Here is a 12,521-nt window from a genome sequence, read left to right as displayed (position 1 = left end):
AGCAGGAAAAAAAAAGGGGGGGGGGGAGGGGGTTAATCTACTGACTTGAGTGATTGATCCCAATTACCAAGGCGGGGAGGGGGGTAGGTTACTGCAACACAATGGGGGCCAGGAGGACTATGGTGCCCAGGGGCACCTGGGCAACTGGGGCATCTCTTAATACTTTCATGACCAGTTAATGAAAAACAACAACCACAAAATACAAATAAAAAAATACAGCAAGACTATTGAAGACTCAGGTCCTTCAGAAATGAAGGGTTTGGTCACTCGACCCACTAAGGTACCCAGAGCAGGTTCTATCTGAGGGCAAAGGAGCTAAAGAATGGACAGCTGATGAAGGAAGCCATGATGTTACCTACAACCTCATCTCACTACCAGTTACAGAAATGAGGGCTGTAGCCGCTTGGTATATTTTTTTGCTTGTTATATGCATGTGTTTTTTTCCTAACCATTTTCCTCTCTCCTCCCAATTTTTATTTTATAAACAAGTTGTTGAAGGTTAGCATTTTGGTTTAATCTTTAGGTGACTGAATTTTCAGGGGAACCATGACTGAATTTGAGGACCAAGTATAGAGATGGGTGTCGTGACTGTTGGGTCTGTGCATCTTCTCATTTGAGGGAGAACTTCACTTGTCACAGATGGCTGTGTCTTTTTAGGGAGAAATAGAATTATTTAGTTATTGTAAGGGAGTCCACATGTGTGTGAAATTTTGCTGATGGACACTGAGTAGCCAAAGAGTGGCCTGGGCTGTTATGGGTGTATTACCTCTCGGGTCTGAGTCTCTGCTGCAGCACCTGCACAGCATTCATAGACTAGACTCTCTGATTGGGGCTCCTTACAGTGAGCGTGATGTGAAGTTTTGTAGTGAGGGCGTTAGAAGGGGGAAGGGGCTTCCTTCTATGTTTTGCTTTGTCTCACTCCTTCACAGTCCTTCACAGCACCTGGTGGTGCTCTGCCCCAGCCACATGTCCAGAGAGGGCAGCCCTTGGAGACCTGGCAGCCTGGCCTGGGCCCAGTGGCCCTTTCTCCCTGGTTCTTCTGATATGGACACAGCACAGTCCAGAACTTGCACTCACATCAGCTCCCCACTCTCTCTGCATGTCCATCCTCCAGCCTCAGCATCCCTGTGCCCTGGAGGTTGTTTCTCATGACTTTCCTGGTGTGGTCACTGCAAGGCCAGGCTCACATTCACACTGGCACCCCAGCCCCCTCTGTGCACCCAGCCCCTGCCTTGGCTCACCTGTGCTCTCTGGGGTTGAGTCAAGAGCTGTAAAGGGCTGCACTTACACCTGCTTCAAGCTAACCAGTTGGCATGTTCTTGTTTTCCAGATGCTGGCAGGAGGCACGAGGTTCCTGGGTCAGAGTTCACTCACAGAAGAACCAGTAGCCAGAGCTCCCTGTTGGCCTTGGTTCCCCTAGTCCAGTGATGGCGAACCTTTTGAGCTCGGCGTGTCAGCATTTTGAAAAACCCTAACTTAACTCTGGTGCCGTGTCACATAGAGAAATTTTTTGATATTTGCAACCATAGTAAAACAAAGACTTATATTTTTGATATTTATTTTATATATTTAAATGCCATTTAACAAAGAAAAATCAACCAAAAAAAATGAGTTCGCGTGTCACCTCTGACAAGCGTGTCATAGGTTCGCCATCACTGCCTTAGACAGTGGTTCTCAACCTTCTGGCCCTTTAAATACAGTTCCTCATGTTGTGACCCAACCATAAAATTATTTTCGTTGCTACTTCATAACTGTAATGTTGCTACTGTTATGAATCGTAATGTAAATATCTGATATGCAGGATGGTCTTAGGCGACCCCTGTGAAAGGGTCGTTCGAACACCAAAGGGGTCGCGACCCACAGGTTGAGAACCGCTACTCTAGGGTGTCACAGCGGACTTGAGTGTAGTCTTCTGCTTCTCAGGGAAGGTCATCTGGAGTTCAGGCCCAGCTCCCTTTGTGAGCCAATGATCACAGGAAGGAAGCAGCTGTGTTCTTAGCACAACACAGTCTGGGTCACTGTCCTTAGGAAATAGCATCAAAACTATGTGAATAGGTCATTCACAACAACACGGATGGACCTAGAGGGTATCATGCTGAGCGAAATGAGTCAGACAGAGAAAGCCCAATACCATAGGATTTTACTTACATGTGGAATCTGAAGAACAAAACAAACAAACAAAATAGAAAGAGACTCACAGATACAGAGAACAGACTGATGGCTGCCAGAGGGGAGGGACTGGGTGAAAAAGGTGAAGGGATTAAGAAGTACAAATTTGTAGTTACAGAATAGTCATGGGGATGTAGCATAGGAAATATAGGCAATATGGGTATTTGAATTATCAGGGGGATGACTTTGTAAAGTATATAATTGACTAACCACTATACCATACACCTGAAACTAGTATATAATAACATTGAATGTCAACTATAATCCTATATAATAAAGAGCTAATATACTAATTACACCAAACAGCAGAACGACCATCCAGATGACCTTCCAGATGAAGCTGGGCTGCACGGGCCAAGGCAGCCAGGGTCTGCGAGGGCCGCCGAGCCCTTGCATGAATTTCGTGCATCAGGCCTCTAGTTGAAAAGTAAAAATTAAAAAAAAATTATGAGAATAAAATGAAAACAAATGATGTGAATAGGGGGGTCTGTGAAGGAGAGTCATCCTTGAGCTGAGAGGTTTGCTGCATTTTAAACATTTTAGTTGAGCACAAGCTCAGCCAGTGTGGCCCTCCCACCCCCAGAGGATCAGAGCTCACCCTGTTCATTCCCAGGCCCCAAAATGGGAGACCCTAGAAGAGCACTTCACAGGGCAGCAGAAAATGCAGAGAAGAAATGCTCAGCAGTAAGTAAGTATTCAAGGCCAAAAATTTATCACATGCATGAGAGAATTTGGAACTTGATGGTTTTTGAGGGAGGGCAGATGGTCCCAGAAGTCTGGGGACTCTGGGGAGGAAAGGAGGGTGAATACAGAGGGATGTAGGAGCTGCTGAGGTGCCTCGAAGCTCTCCTTTCAAGAAGAATTGCTGTCCAGCTGTGAGAAGAGCACTTAGCTGATGACCTGAAGCTGTTAGCACCTTCAGACTCTGCCTCAGCTCTCTCTCTGAGACCACAGTCTTCCTAGGCATCTGCCAGCTAGTGACTAACAACAGCACCAACAACAGCAAGGGAATCAGACTATTTCCGCCCAAAGCAAGACCTCTCCAGTGGGCATCTCAGTTCCAAAGCTCTTTGCTGGGTTGTCAGAGATTGTTCAGATCTGCATCACAGCTTAAAGCACTCCCAGCACAATCTTGCTCTTCTTTCTGCCTTCATCTTTCACAGATATGACCTTTCCCTCCCCTAAAACTCTGCTCCTAACTCAGTCTCAGCATCTGCTTTCTTTCTTTCTTTTATTTAAAATATATTTTATTGATTTTTCTACAGAGAGGAAGGGAGAGGGATAGAGAACTAGAAACATCGATGAGAGAGAAACATCGACCAGCTGCCTCCTGCACCCCCCCTTCCCCACTGGGGATGTGCCCACAACAAAGGTACATGCACAAGGTACATGCCCTTGACCGGAATCGAACTGGGGACCCTTCAGTTAGTAGTTCGATGCTCTATCCACTGAGCCAAACCGGTTAGGCTCAGCGTCTGCTTTCTCAAAGACCCAACTGACCTTAGGAAGGCACATGAGAAGCCTAAAGAGCATCTACACTGGACCCCCTAAAGAAGTTAGGTACAGCTTCTCTGTTCTTGGCAAGGTGGTTAGATGGGCAGATTTGGAATTAGGGCCTGATGCTCAACTTTAACTACCCTTCACTCCCCACCATGCTCTTTTAAACATATTGCCTGGACTCTTGAATAGAGAACCACTGAAATCTTCTGGAGTATTTATGCTGGCATCATGGAATAGCAGGGTAATGGTTAACTACAACACGGTTGCTGGCAAGCATAGGGATATCACGACTGAGAGCTACAGGTTGTCATGTGGATCCTCTTACTGCAGAGACCACAGTGCCAATCTTATAAGCTCTGGCTATGTTATCAGTAGGGAGAGTCGTCAGCCCCACCTCTTGCTCATGAGAGTGGGCTGCTTGTGACATCCTGAGAAAAAGAGTTTTATGAGTCTCACACATGAGGATGAGGTATTGGAAAAAGCTTATTTCTGTGGAATTAAACCCCTGAGTTTCAAGGTCCCATTTCCCTTCCTCCACCCAAGGAAGGAGTGTAGCTATGGCTTCAGCAGAGCTAGAATCAAAGCCAGTGCCCAGAAATGTTGCCCCACGTTGGAGCAGTGTCCAGTCCAGCTTCAGGCTAGCTCAGTTTGTGCTCCCAGTTGCAGTCCATCAGTCCATGGCATGTGGTGTCCTCGGGCCACATGGCTATGGAGGAAACATGGGCATGTGGCCCTCGAGTCAAAAAGTTTGCCCACCCCTGGTAGTGGGAGAAATCACCAAGTCCAGTCAAAGGGTTAAGTACTGGGACGGTGACTCAGGCAGGGACTCGGGATTCCAGGGAAGTCTCCTAGCCTGGGATGGGATGGAATGAGGGTAGGGGCTGAGCTGAGTCTTTTTAAAGGAGCAAGAGTCAGTCTGGTGACATGCAGGGGACATGGCACTTCAGACAGAGGGGAGAGCATAAGTAAAAAGAGTAAAAACAGAGGAGAGGACAGCACCGTGATGGCGAACCTTTTGAGCTCGGCGTGTCAGCATTTTGCAAAACCCTAACTTAACTCTGGTGCCGTGTCACATATAGAAATTTTTTGATATTTGCAACCATAGTAAAACAAAGACTTATATTTTTTATATTTATTTTATATATTTAAATGCCATTTAACAAAGAAAAATCAACCAAAAAAATGAGTTCGCATGTCACCTCTGACACGCGTGTCACAGGTTTGCCATCACTGCCCTAGTCCATGGCTGTGAGGCAGATGGGCCTGGATGAGGGCGTGCACATGTGGGACACTTGTCGCAGGAGGGCACGCTGAGCTGGGGGTCTCGCTGCTTTCACACCAAGTGGTGATGAACTCATCGTTTGTCCCCCTTTCTCAAGGTTGCTCCCTGCAACAGCCCTGAGCCTGGATAAAGCCTGGCAAGGGCCTGGCATTCTTGACATGCCTGGCAGTAACATTCAGGACACTCAGGGCCATGGGGGTTTCCTGCCCCCGCAAGTGTTCCTGCTGCCCCCACCTGTGGACCAGCTCTGGCCTGGGCAGACAGCAAACTTCTTCAACATGGTATGAACCCCAGGCTTGGGGAGGGGTGCCCCTTCTAAGTCTGTTCTCCCTGGGTTATTGTTCCTCAACCATAGGCTGCCCTTTAGATTTCTCTGTGTAGTTACTGTCCTGTCCCAGTTTCATGATTCTCTATGTTAAACTTGCTCTGTTTAAATTACCATGTGGTTTCTGTCTCTTACTGGACCCAGACTGATACATTAGTTAACAAGAAAAATAAAAGGATTTTTTTTTTCTACTACTCGTTTGTTAGTCTAAAATGATGTCAAAACCCAGACTGATACATTAGTTAACAAGAAAAATAAAAGGGTTTATTTATTTATTTTTTTACTACTCGTTTGTTAGTCTAAAATGATTTCAAAGGAAAAACATTAAAAATATACTATATGGAAAATGTAAACTTAGCAGAAGGAACAAAATGGAGGAAAACAGTAGTGCTGATGTCTGAAATCAGTAGTTATTTTTTGAATATATAAAATCCCCAAACTGATGTACTATGATCTGTTTTTTGTTTGTTTTTTTACGAACAGAACACTTTCAACACCAAATGTGTGGGTTTTTTCCCTTCGCATTAACCAATTCTCCATCAGTGGGTGTCCTACAATTCAATACAACTCTGACACCATCTACCTGGAATTGATGCAGACGCCACAGGTGACGGGCTCAGTCCCACAAGGCTGCCCCCACTTCAGACATAATTGCAAGTCCTGAGCCACACATACTTCTGACTGACTGCCTATAAATTGGGGTTTCCCATACCCTCTCCTCGGGTTCAATAATTTGCTAGAACAGCTCACAGATCTCAGGAAAACAGTTTACTTACTATTATTGATTTATCATAAAGACTATAACTTGGGAACAGACAAATGGAAGAGATGCGTGGGGTGAGGTTCAGGGGAAGGGGTGGCGGAGCATCTGATCTCTCCGGAGTCCCACTCTCCCAGCACCTCCAACACGTGTTCACCCACCTGGGAGTTATCTGAACCCCATCCTTTGGGGATTTTATGGAGGGCCCAATACGTAGGCATGATTGATTAAGTCACTGGCCATTGGTGAGTAACTCCCCCCCCTGAGTTTGGGGGTAGAGCTGAAAGGTCCAACCCTCTAATCACAATGTTGGTTTCCCTGATGACCAGACCCCATCCTGAAGCTCTCTAGGGGCCCACAGAGTCACCTCATGAGCATCATTTCAAATGTGATTGAAAGGGGCTCATTGAGAATAACAGAAGATGCTCCTCTCACCCCATCACCCAGGGAATTACAAGGTTTTAGAAGCGCTGTGCTAGGACCCAGGATGAAGACCAAATATATATTTCTTATAGCACAATATCACGTGGTATAATAAGACATTGTAAATGCACATAGCCCACCCAGAAGAGGTATAGGTACTATTTCCCAAATAATAAAAGAGCTTAGGGAGACAGAACCGACAGAGGCTGGTTGCAGATAGCGATCACTGCCTGGCTGTGTGTGACCTCGGAACAAAGGTGTCTGTGGTGAGTGACAGCGGCCTGACTCTGGCTTTGCCGTCTCTGTGGTCAAGAGCCATCTGCTTGGTCAGTGTTCATGGCACTGTGGGAAAACGCCCAGCATTCCCATCTGCAAAGCTGGGGATGACTGGGAGGAGATGACAGAGGCTCAGCCCCTCCCACGTCTCGGCCACAATGCCAAAGGCACCTCGTGCAGGCCTAATGGTAAGATCTACTGAGGGGCTGGCTCCCCGAGCTGGGTCGGGTGGGGTGGGGGGTCCGCATTGGTCATGGTGGGGAGAGGGTCCACTGCCCAGGCAGGCGTGCCTTCCCCATCCAGGCAGTGGGCACAACGCTTCTGCCAAGGTCTCCTGCCACTCAGAGGCGCCTCCTCCCTCAGCCCACCTTCCGTCTACCCCGCAAACCTTCACCGCCGAACTCAGTAAGCAGACCTCGGCCTCGGGAGTCTGCCCAGGGGGCAGGAAGAGTCATTCCGGTTTGAGTTTTCCAGGAGGAAAGGCCTTGGGCAGCAACATTGTTCTCTCGCACAAAGGACTGCCATGCGCCACCAAGCTGCTCACGAGGTTGGTTACAGTGACCCCAGCCCATTGAGAGAAAAGGACGCCTGTGTTCTAGAGGGACGTGGGAGAAGGGACAAAGGCTTCTGTTGTAGTAATTGCTAGTGTGGAGGCGACCAGAATCAATTGTCTTTCCTGTTCTAAAGAAGGCTGCTACCAGCCGCAGGAGGCCAAGGGTCAGGGCTCGTGGCTGGAGTCGAGGGGCTGGGTTCAAATCCTGCCTCTGAAGAGACCGTTAGCAAATGGCTTAACCTGTCTCAGCCTCAGTGAAAGTGGAAAAACGGGTACCCTTCAGAGGACTGGGGGTGGAGTAAATGAAATTTTGCACACATGTGTGTGCACATGCACATGTATAGAGCGTGAAGTGCCTAATCCACTCAGTTAATGGTCATTGTTATCATGAAAGATGCTACTTTTGTTTATCAAAAGAACCTGGACCTGTCCTACCAAGTTTTGCCCAGTGGTTGGAGCGTCGGCCCGAGGACATGGGTTCAATTCCGGTCAAGGGCACATACCTTGGTTGCAGGCTAGATCCTGGCCCTGGTGGGGACAGGGGCGGGAGGCAACCCATCAATGTGTCTCTCTTATATCGATGTTTCTCTCTCTGTGTTTTCCCCTCCCTTCCATTCTCTCTAAAAGTCAATGGAAACGATATCCTCAGGTGAGATTAACAACAACAACAACAACAACAGATTTCCCCTCCCTTCCACTCTCTCTAAAAGTCAATGGAAACTATATCCTCAGGTGAGATTAACAACAACAGAACCTGGACCTGTCAGGTGAACTCCTGGGACAGAAGGCAGACAAAGCAAAGCAAAGAACAGGACAGAGATTTCTTTCTGCGCCAGCATACGAGGGTCCAGAAGTGTGGAATGAACTCACTGGCTAATTTAGAATACTCTGAGTCCAGGAGGCCCCCAATGTGGCCAATGCTGATGGCGTATCTGTATTTTGTGAGTATCGTGTTTTATTATTTTTATACCACACCAAATTCCATGAATCCATTTGGTTGCTAACCAGTCATTTCAGAATCGCTGCTCCCTCTCAGAAGGGCAGCCCAGCGTGAGCAGAGCTGCTGGGGTTTGCTTTGGATCCATGGCAACGTCAGGGCCAGCTCAAAACAGCAGGGCTTTTGTTTTTGTTTTTGTTTTTTCTTTTAAATTTTGAGAAGGAGCTGGAGCTGGGAGCACAGGGAGCACACTTTGCTCGGCCTTGCTTTGTGTGTGTGTGCGGTTTCTTGCCCAGGGAACTGCTGCCAGGAAAAGGCATCAAAAGGAAAAACCAGTTTCCCCCTTTGGTGGAACTCTGTCGCGAACGTTTACTGGAGTATACTTTTTATAACTTAAGGACTCTTGGACATTTGCCATAAAATCATGTCAGGTTTAGAGTTTAAAAAAAAATCACTATATTAGCCTCTTTGCTTTTTTACTCAATGGGAACATTTTTTAATTTACTCTGTAATCATCACACATTTTTATAACTCTGTCCTCTTGTGGGCCCAGAATAGCACACAGTATTCAACCACATTGAGCTAAATGAACAACAACAAAAAACCTAATCAATTGAGTGTTAAAATTGTTAAACTAATGAGGACTCATACACTTTGATTTAAACAATGCTTCTGTGAGATTGAGCCATCTCCATCCAACAAGAATGATCCAGGAGGTGGCAATGAATTCATTATTTTGAGATTTAAATAAAAAAGGTACCAAAGAAAATAGAGAATATGAAAGATAAAGACGTGTAAATCAGTAAGCCTAATTCCTAGTAGTATATAATTTTATGTTTTCCTTTCTAATAGTTTTTCCTTTTACTTATTTATTGACTTACTTGCCTTATTGTGCTAGCCAGGATTTCCTCTGGTTGTATATTAGTTTGTTATGATTTCACATCTACTTGTTATGGCTTAAGTGAAGTGGTTTTGATCTAAGGGTGAATTTGTTTACATGAAGGGGTTGTGTTAGGATGATGTCATCAAAATTGTTGTGGAGGAGCGACTATGATGTACTTATTTAAACTTTAATTCCAAGAGTCTGTGAGGACTTACCGAGAGTGTTCAGTCTGGAAAAGGCTACATTTTGCTGATCTAAATAGTTCTCTGAAGACCTCGGGGTGGCCAGGCTGCTCTATGCCAGCAGTGATGAAAACTGCAGCGGCCCATGAAGGAGACCACCTTGCCCGCCAAAACCGGTGCCTTTGTTCCACTCAAATCTTGCTCTAGTGACAAGGGACTTTCAGTTAGCGCTGCAGCTGGACATCGGCCGTTGGCTGGCTAAACCAACTCTTCTGAGAACCAACTTGTAGAAAGGTCTACTTTAACTAAGTTTGGACTTAATTTCTTTCATCTCCTCTTTGCCTGGAATAATAGTATAATTAATCTAAATTATAATTAATTCCAAATCATTGGTTTGGAATACACACACACACACACACACACACACACACACACACACTCGGGTGCACGAATTTGTGCACAGGTGGGGTCCCTCTGGGTGGCCTGCAGGGATCGGACCCAAACCCGCGGTCCAACGCTGCCTGCAGCTCCTCCCTGCTGCTCCAGCTCATCCTGGCCCTACTGTGCCTGCTGCGGGCTCGTGCACAATCAGTCCCGCTCATGGCTGCTGCAGCAGTGCTCGCTAGCCATGAGCTATGTGTCTGGTGCCTTCCCAAGGGGAGTGGCCTGCGGGATCAGGCTGAAACCAGCTCTCTGACATCCCCCAAGGGGTCCGGATTGTAAGAGGGCACAGGCTAGGCTGAGGGACCCCACCGGTGCACGAGCCGGGGAGGGACCACGGGAGGGCTCCAGGGCGAGTCCGGCCCATCTCGCTCAGTTCCCACAGCTGGACCCCAGCAGCAAGCTAATCTACTGGTCGGAGCATCTGCCCCCTGGTGGTCAGTGCATGTCATAGCGAGCGGTTGAGCAGCCTTAGCATATCATTAGCATATTATGCTTTGATTGGTTGTTCTGCCTTTTGGTCTATTTGCATATGACCTTTATATTATATAGGATTATATATATATATGTATTTCTTTCAGAGAGGAAGGGAGAGAGAGAGATAGAAACATCAATGATGAGACAGAATCATTGCTTGGCTGCCTCCTGCATGCCCCACGCTGGGGATTGAGCCCACAACCCAGGCATGTGCCCTTGGCCGGAGTCAAACCTGGAATTCTTCAGTCTGCAGGCTGCTGCTCTACCTACTGAGCCAAACTGGCTAGGGCTGGAGTATATTTTTTTTATCGACTTATGAGGACATATTATCCTGTATGCTATTGGCTTGTGAGATATTATCATGTTACAATTTCCGCAGTGAACTTATGTTAAATAATTGGCAAAGATACTCTCAGTCTCTGAGCATAATTTTGCCATGAACAAGCATCTGTAAAATGTTGAATAGAAGTGGTGAAGTGGATACATATGCCTTCTTTCTAATAAAAACTTTCAATATAACATCATTAAGTATGATTTTAGTGATAGGTTTTTGATAGACGCCTTTTAACAGATAGAAGGAGTTCTTGTCAAATCCTTTTTCTTATTGAAATGATTGTATTTTTCTCCTTTATTCTGTTAATATGGTGAATTACATTAATTTTCAAGTGTTAGTCCCAGTTTGCATTACTGGGATAAACTCCACTTGGCTATAATGTGTTACCCTCAGTATATATTGTTGGGCTGGATTTGCTAATGCTTTAAGGGTTTTTGCATCTATTTTTATGAGGGATATTAGTATGTAATTTTTTCCCTGTATGTCAGATATTTGTATTAGAATTATGTTTGCCTAATAAAACAAATTGGCAAGTGTCCATCCCATATATTTTTTAAAAAATTTATCTTCATTTTTGAAAGTATTACAGATGTCCCCTCTCCCCCCTTTAACCCCTTCTAGCCCACCTCCGCCCCCACCCCAGGCCTTTACCGCACTATTGTCTGTGTCCATGGGTTATGCTTATATGCATGTAAGTTCTTTGGTTAATCTCTTTCCACCCACCTCATCCTATAGTTTCTGAAAATTTTGTTTAATAATGGTGTTATTTCTTGCTTATACATTTGATGGAATTCACCAGTGAAACCATTTGAGGCTGGACTTTCTTTGTGGGTAGGTTTTTTAAATGACACATTTATTAAGTGATATACTACCTAAGCCACACTTGGTTATGAAATATAATCATTTTATATATCATTGGATTATTTTTTTAATTACATATTTTTATTGATTTCAGAGAGGAAGGGAGAGATAGAAACATCCCTGATGAGAGAGAATCATTGATTGGCTGCCTCCTACACGCCCCCTACTGGGGATGGAGCCAACAACCTGGGCATCTGCCTGGACCAGAATCCCACCATGACCGCCTGGTTCGTAGGTTGAGGCTCAGTTACTGCACACCCGCTGGGCTCATTGGATTGTGTTTGCTAACATTTTATAGCAATCATAGAACCAGCTAGGAAGTATTTCACTTTTCTCTATTTTCTGGAAGAATTTGTGTAACTGTTGGTATTGTTTTCTCCTTATACGTTTGGAAACATTTACTAGTGATACCATCTGGGACCGGAGTATTCTTTGTAAGAAGATCATATTATTAAATCAATTCCTTTAACAGATACAGAACCATGCAAGTTTTCTAAATATTCTTGTTCAGTTTTGGTAATTTGTTTTTCAAGAAATCTGTGGAACTTGTCAGCTTTTTCAAAAGTTTTGTAATATGTTTATTACCTTTTAAAAATTTATAGAATCTGCAATGAATTCTTTTTTCATCCCTCATATTGGTACTTTGTGCCCCTGCTCCTTTTTTAATACACACACCATAACATTTACCACCTTAACCATCTGTAAGTGTACAGTTCAGTGTGTTCAATACATTCATCATGTCCACCCATCGCCAGCTCCCATCTCCGCTCCTCTCTTCATTTCGTAAAACTGAGACCCTGCGCGCTGTCTCCTCGCGCTCCCCGCGGCCCGAGGCCATCGCGAAGTCACGCTCACGTCATCTATTTCTCTTTTAATCGCAAACTTCCTTTGGGTGAAATGAAAACGTAATCACTCTGCTCCCATTCGCCAAGTGGACAGAATGACAAACGATTCCCACGGAACAGCGCCCATGGGGAGACGAACTGAATTCCTCCGCGACAAGCACGAGAACCGCAGTCCTGGGTCCAGGCGCGACTGTCATCTCCGTCCTCGGAAACGGGTCTCCATCCCGGGCCAGCCGGGCCCGCAGGCCCCGCTCCCCATCTCCTGACCGGGCG

This window comes from Myotis brandtii, unplaced genomic scaffold (assembly GCF_000412655.1).
Source record: "Myotis brandtii unplaced genomic scaffold, ASM41265v1 scaffold577, whole genome shotgun sequence".
NCBI classification, from domain to species: domain Eukaryota; kingdom Metazoa; phylum Chordata; class Mammalia; order Chiroptera; family Vespertilionidae; genus Myotis; species Myotis brandtii.
The sequence above is the reverse complement of the archived record's forward strand: the minus strand, read 5'-3'. Positions refer to the sequence as shown.